Genomic DNA, 6,697 nt, shown 5'->3' on the forward strand with positions numbered 1-6,697 from the left:
TCGATCGTGTTCCTACGACTGCTTTATCTTTATCTAGAAGGGACCGGGCCAGGATGATCTAGATTTTGTTTCACCTCTATGCGGCGTTCCATAGTCTAGCTTGCCCGTTGAGCTACCTCGGGCTTGCGTGCCATGTTGTCGGTTGTGGCCGTTGCTTTGCTCTTTTGTTGATACTCTTGCTATTATGTGGTTGTTCATGTTCTGTTGTTGCTTGTGACTATTGGTGCCTTATGGCTATTAATTTAAAGTTGGGCATTGGCCTTTTCTCTAAAAAAGTATAGAACCCGACAAGGACTAGGGTGTCGTCAATGTTCCGTCGACCGCTAGAACTAGGTACACTTGTCCAACCATTTGCCGAGTTCTATATTTTTGCCTATTGTTGCACTAAGCAAAGAGGTCTTTTGCCGAGATCCCCCCCTTAGAGCATCTCCAGCCGCGCCCCAACGTGCCCCCAAAGGCCCTTTTTTGTCACCAACGCAAAAAAATCGGCCCAGCCGCGCCCCCCAGAAGCCCAATTTTCACCGGTTAGGACCGAATTTAGCACCGACGGAAACAGGCCGAATCCGATGCGCTGGGGGTCGCCCGTGGGCGCCGGGGGAAACGTTTTTGGCGCGAAAAGGAGTGGGTCTGGTGAGTCAGTGACACGCCACCTTCGCCGTCCTCATCGCCTCGGTTCCCACGGGAATCAACGTTGAGGCTGCCGCGCTACCGTGCCGGCCAGCCTTCCATTGATGTCTCACGGGTGGCGCAGTGAAGGCGGGGCGATGCGCGTCCTTCCCGCTCCCGCCACGCGGCACACGGCAGCAGCTCTCCCACCGCCCATCAGTGGCTATAAAAGACGTCCTCCCTCGCCGGTGAACGCACAAGCTCTCGCGACTGACGCCCTTCTCTCCACCTCTCTCCGCCAATGCCCCTCTCTCCCACTCTCTCCCCCGCCGACAAGAATGACCGAGCGCTTCCCACACGATGGCGCGGCAGTGAACGGCTTCGGCCGCCGCCATCTGCACGAAGATGAGGCGCACCTCCTCTACGAGGCCGACTACCCGGCGCCCCCGGACATGCGGGTGTCGGGCACCTGGAGGCTCAGTGCCGACGGTGTCCCGGTGGCGCCCGCGCCCACCTGAGTTGCTCGGTGCACTGAAATCGCATGCATCCGGTCTTTGCTGTAGGAGCCGCAGCTAAACCAATTGAGGTACACCCCCAACAGCAACGCGCTGTGGACGGCGTACTTCGAGTGGCGCCACGAGGAACAGATCTCCGCCACCAACGGTGCCGAGCCTCGTGGCCGCCTCAACTCCGAGGGGCGGCGCCAATGGTGGGACGTCCCAGGCTGCACTCTCGAGGCCGTCCTCGAGCACATCGAGGCTAGCAACATGCCGCGCCTGGAGTACCCGGCGCCCCCCTCATTTTCTCGCCGCCGCGGCAGCTCCTGGACACCATGGCGAATGGAGACACTTTGACCTCGTATTTATCGGGCTCTGGCTCTCTTTCCTCCGGTTCACCGGCGCTCCGCCCCGTCAAGTCGGAGCCGTAGGAGATGCCATTTGGGCGCCCCACCCGCGGTGGCACCCTCGTCATCAACGAGGGTGACCGCCCCTCTCCTTCTTCCTACCGCCTTGTCAGGCCAAAGATCGAGCCGAGTTTTCTCCCTGTGAAGAAGGAGCACGAGGGCATGGCCGCCGCCGATGAGACCGCCCTCAAGTGGGCGAAGGCGGACTACGTCCGCGAGCAGATGGAGTGCCAACGCCGGGCCTTCGAGGAGATCACCACTCGGCACCATGGACGCGAGGAGTGCGGCGTCGTCATCCTCGACAGCGACGACGAGGAAGCGCTCGGGCCCGTCCAGCCCCCTGCGCATCGGCGGCACTGGTCAGGGGTGTAACAGGGACGGCGGCGGCACCCAGCAAGGACGGCAGCAGCACCCAGCACGGCGGCGATGATGACGGCGACGACAGCGACGGCGGCGGCGACTACACCCGGTTCTACAGGCTCCTCGGCATGTAGAAGGAGGGAGGCGGCAATGGCTAGGCGTAGTTGTAGTTTTAGTTTGTGTTTTAAATTTGCGATTTTAAGTTTTTGTACAAACATCAATGAAATCGCCTAGTTTGGACGAAATTGAGTTGTTGTTTGGCCGATTTTATGTTTCAATAACGGCGTCTAGGGGGCGACCTGGGGGGCGATAGCTGGGAACCCGATCGGCCTCACGCTGAAATTATCGTCGGTTCGCCATCAGGCGGCGCTATCTCAAGCCTCTGGGGGGCCGAATGGCTGGAGATGCTCTTAGGCACTCGGCTTTCATTAGCTTTGCTAAGTTTTTGATAAAAGGAACTCGGCAAATAGTACGCACTAGGCAAGTTGCTGATTCTGGTAGTGTCCTCTCCTTCATTTGACAGGAGTTCGTTTAGGATCTTTGCCTTTATGTGTGAAGGAACCATTGAGGTTTTCCTATTTGATGTTCCCCCTTTGATAGCTTGAAATATTATCTGTCGTCCTACTGTGTAAACTCAGATACATGTGTGGGTACATGGCATTTCTAAGATACATGTTCAAGCGATGCACGGGGCGACTGGAAGGGCGACTGGAGGGGCGACTAGAGTCGCCGCCACACGCAGCCTGCCTGTCCACGCCGACGATCGTCGGTGTGGACGACGGTTTTGGGCGCTAGCGGGGACGGAGGAGGACGACGCGGATGGAGAGGTGGATGAACCGCCATCGCCGCCGTCGCCAACGCCGTCGGACCACGTTAATGACTGGTTTAATGCCGGTTACTCGAAGAAGGAGGTGGCGTCGGCGATCGATGATATTCTACTTGTCCAAGATCCGGCCAGGTTGGGGCTCGAGGCGGGGGAGAAGAGAGAGATGAGCCGCCGGATAGTACACCGGAGGACCTCGTCGGCGGCGATCAAGCCATGGAAAGGACCGCTTCCTAAGGTAAATCGCCCAAATCTTACTGTTTTCGATCTTATTAAACCGGATTCGTGGGTTGTTGTCAAACGGAAGAAGGTTCCTCGCCGGACGATGGCCGGATCACGGCCGGCGGCGACAGAGTTGGAAACACCTATTATTCAGGATCTCAGGATCGCTGATTTTCATCGTCATCATTTGAATTTTTTGTTGGACCGAGAGGGGCTGCCGTCGGATGGTGGTGGGCCGGCTCGTGTTGGGACGGGGATCGATGGGTATGTGGCCCAATCGTCCCCGGGTCCGACCGGGTTTTGTCGAAATGATGTGAGGGAACCGGTCTCGGAGAGGGTTGCGGTAACTAGGTCGGAGGTGCTTGGGTATGAGGCCCAGAGCAGGCCAGTGCCGATCGCTATCGAGGGCGAGGTGGATCCGTGCGCTCGATCGTCTGCGTTTCACGTAGCGCGTGTTAGGGTTCCACGTTCTCTGAGTCGAAGCCATCGTTCGGTTGGGACGGCTAGGGCAAAACGGATTGTTCCACTTTGCTCCATGGTAGGTCGTGGAGTTCCTTTGCCGCCGGGGAAGAGGACGGCGGCGAACCAGGAAGCCGGCCGCCTTGGGACCGCGCCGCAGCAGGGCAGCGGAGGTGGCCATGGCACTGGTTTGGCTGCCGGCGATGGGCCGACTCCCACGGACTCGGGCAGCAGCCGTGGAGCCTTGTTGCCGCCGACGGGGGCTGGCCGCGGGGGCATGGCACCGCTGCAGGCTGGTCGAGGTGTGGCTTCGGTTGGTGTGGCGACGGGTCGGGCGGTGTGCTGCCCGGACCCAGACCAGTGGCGCCTACTCCGACGGGTTTGCGGCCGCCGGCGCAGGTGCCGGTGGGGCAGTGGCCTACGGCGCCATCTACTGTAGGGACCAATGCAGGCCGGGGTGTTGCGTCGCGGCCTCTCGCTCAGGGGATGTTGGCTGGCCAGCCGAGGCTAGCTCCACCACCTCATCTTGTCGCTTTGCCTCCGCAAATCGCGCTGGACCTGGGCAGAATCAGGCACGTCCACCGACACAAGTTACGAATGCACCTCAGCGTCAGTGGGGTGATGATGGGGTCAACGCGTATGGAGTTGGTAAGCACCGTGGATCCTCGTCGACTGGCGGCGGTCGAGGCCATGCTTGGCAGAGCGATGGCTCGGCAGAGCGCCCGTTCATGGGGCCCATTGGAGGTTTTGTTAAAGGGGCGGCTGGCCCGGGTCTCCGACCGCGGGGTGGTTTCCGCGGTCACCGTGGTGGGCGTGGGGGTTGAGGGGGCCGGTATCGCCCACGACCGCCTACTCCGCCTGTGTCTGATCTGATGGCGGTTGATGGGGTTGCTGAGCAGCAGGTTTTGACAGGCCAGGCTTTGGAGGTGGTCTCGGCGCTTGCCAATGCTGAGTTACCAAGGAATGGTTCAGGGGTGACTGGGTCTCTAGAGGATCATTCCAGGGCTCAGTCTGACAGAGCTGCAAAATATGCGCGCAAGAAGGAGAATATGATATGTTATCGATGTGGTGGTAAGGGCCATTTTATTGCGGAGTGTGTGGCCGAGTTGTGTGGCACTTGTGGAAAACCAGCACACGATGCGGGGGACTGTCCGCTTCTGAGAGAGCAGGCACCATCGCTGAAGATGTATGGGGTGTACTGTGTCGAGCTTACATTCTTTGAATCTCCAACGAAGATAGAGGCTCCTGATGAGTCGTTGAGTTTGACTACAGGGTTAGTTAAGATTACTAGAGGAGAGGTTTCGGAGTCGCAGATTATTCAGAGGCTTAAGGAGTTAGCCCCTGGGGAGTTTCGGTGGGAGCTTGCGACTGTGGAGGACAAGCTGTTTCGGGTTGAGTTTCCGACAGTTGAGGACCTTCAGAGGCTTCTGAGTTTCGGGATGTGCAAGGTGCCAGGTACGGATGGTGTGCTTGAGTTTCAGGAGTGGAAGAGGGTTGAGCCTACGGGCAAGCCTCTGACACAGGTTTGGTTGCGATTCTCTGGGGCTCCATCCAGGCCGTTGCAGGATGCCCGAGTCGTTGCCAGTTTGGGCGTTTTGGTGGGCACACCGGAGCAAGTGGATATGGACTTCGCTAGATCCCACGGGATTGCTCGCGTTCTGGTTAGTGTGCTGAACATCGAGTTCGTGCCGGAGGTGGTTAAGTGGGCGTATCGAGGCCACATATATGACCTTGTTATTGAGTTCGATGATGTGAGTATCTTTGCCGAAATGGCCAACGGGTCTAATTCTGGTTTGCACGAGGATGATGATGGTTTGACACTTAAGGAGGCTCCAGATGCTGTTAGTGGATGTGAGCTGTCCACCACGCAGGGTGCTGCTGCTCAGACATCTGCGGATGGTTCGGTTACTACTTCTACGGTGCCGACGACTTCTCTCAGGTTCAGCTCTTTCGAGCCGGCATCTGCACCCTCGAGACTGTGGAGTGATCGGGTGGAGTCGGCTGACGTGTTTGAGCGTTCGCTTCCGGCACTGGAGTTTGAGGAGCCAGTGTCTCCTCCGTTGGGGGAGTCGCCGAGCCCGGCTAGGGTGGAGGTGGAGGAGGTCGTTCGCGCGGGAGATGGTCTGAGGATGGGGGCTTTGGATTACTCCTCTGCGGCTGCGGCTGTGCAGGTGCAGCCGAGGATGCCTACTGCTGGTGGGGGCATGGGGCAGGTGGCCGCGCTTCCCTCAACAGGGTCGGCGGTGGGGGAGCTTCAGACGGTTCAGCTTGAGCCTTCAGTTGGGAGGCCGAGGTTGCTCGACCAGACACCTTCTCTTCTTTCTTCCGGGTCGGCGATGCTGGCGCTGGACTCGTGGTCCGGACGGGGCTCGGGGCAGGTGGCCTCGGTGTCTTCGGGGGCCTCTTCTCTTGTGGCGCCTCGAGGGCCTTGTGTGACGGCGGCGCCGGTGCCGTTGGTTTACCCTTTTGCCGGGGTTGTGGGGGAGCCCGAGCAGGAGGCCATGGCTTCTCCGTCCCCCGGCATGGTGCACCCCAGTACAGCATCTCGGGAGGAGGTGATTGCGTTCGGTGGTATCCCGGATCCGGTGTCTGAGGGGCGACGGTTGAGCAGCCATCTCCAGGACTATCCGGAGGTGGACGACATTCAGCAGCGGTGCGCTATGAGGGCGACCAAGCTTCGTGATGTGGAGGTCACTACGGGTATGTCTGTCAATACTTCTAATTCTATTCTGCATTTTTCCAATGATGAGATTGTTAATAATGCAAATAAGCTAGGAATTTCACTAGGTAACAATGTTAGTGAAATTTCAAATTCGGTTAATGATGTATTGGATTTAGAGGCTGAGCGGGTGCTTGAGATGATTCGTAACTTAGCTGCGGTTAAACCCATGAATAACTCCGAGATTGATGCTTTGGGGGTTAGGATTCTCGATAATTTGTGTGCGGATCTCGTTCCTGAGGAGGACGATGAGCGAGTGGATTTTGTTGAAGTGCGCGCCTCTGAGACTGGTTGTGAGGACCAGCTGGAGAGTTTTAATATGCCTAAACGCAAATGGAAGCGGAAGATTTACCCGGCTTCCGTAGTGCGTAGGAGCGCGCGGATTAGAATAGCTAAAAAATTCCATGACGAGTTATGAAAGGAATCTTTTGGAATAGCAGAGGTCTGAAAGACTTGGCTAAAAGAAGGTTTCTTGCTGAGGCTTCTATTGAGCATAAGTTGGACTTTATCGCTTTATCGGAAACTGGTAGAGCCGACTTTTCGCCTCAATTTCTCAATACGTTGTCGGGAGGTATTGAGTTTGATTGGCATTGTCTACCGCCGC

Source organism: Triticum dicoccoides, chromosome 4B (assembly GCF_002162155.2).
Source record: "Triticum dicoccoides isolate Atlit2015 ecotype Zavitan chromosome 4B, WEW_v2.0, whole genome shotgun sequence".
Taxonomy (NCBI): domain Eukaryota; kingdom Viridiplantae; phylum Streptophyta; class Magnoliopsida; order Poales; family Poaceae; genus Triticum; species Triticum dicoccoides.